Below are 261 nucleotides of genomic sequence, written 5' to 3' on the forward strand. Positions count from 1 at the left end.
ATATATATATATATATATATACAAGGACAATATTAGTTAATTGGGTCATTTCCTTGTTGGTTTGGTATTTTCATGTGATTTGTTAAAAATGAGAAACACAGAATATCAGGAGACTTTCCCTTCAAGGTGAAGGAAAGAAGGAAGGATGGATAGCCTAAGCATGACACAAAGCATCCAAACTGTTAGATTCCTCAAGCCTAACACCTACCTTTATTTAACCTTAGTAAAGACTGTTGGTTGTTTAAAAGCAACATGTCTCTA

Source organism: Etheostoma spectabile, chromosome 5, assembly GCF_008692095.1.
Source record: "Etheostoma spectabile isolate EspeVRDwgs_2016 chromosome 5, UIUC_Espe_1.0, whole genome shotgun sequence".
Taxonomy (NCBI): Eukaryota; Metazoa; Chordata; class Actinopteri; order Perciformes; family Percidae; genus Etheostoma; species Etheostoma spectabile.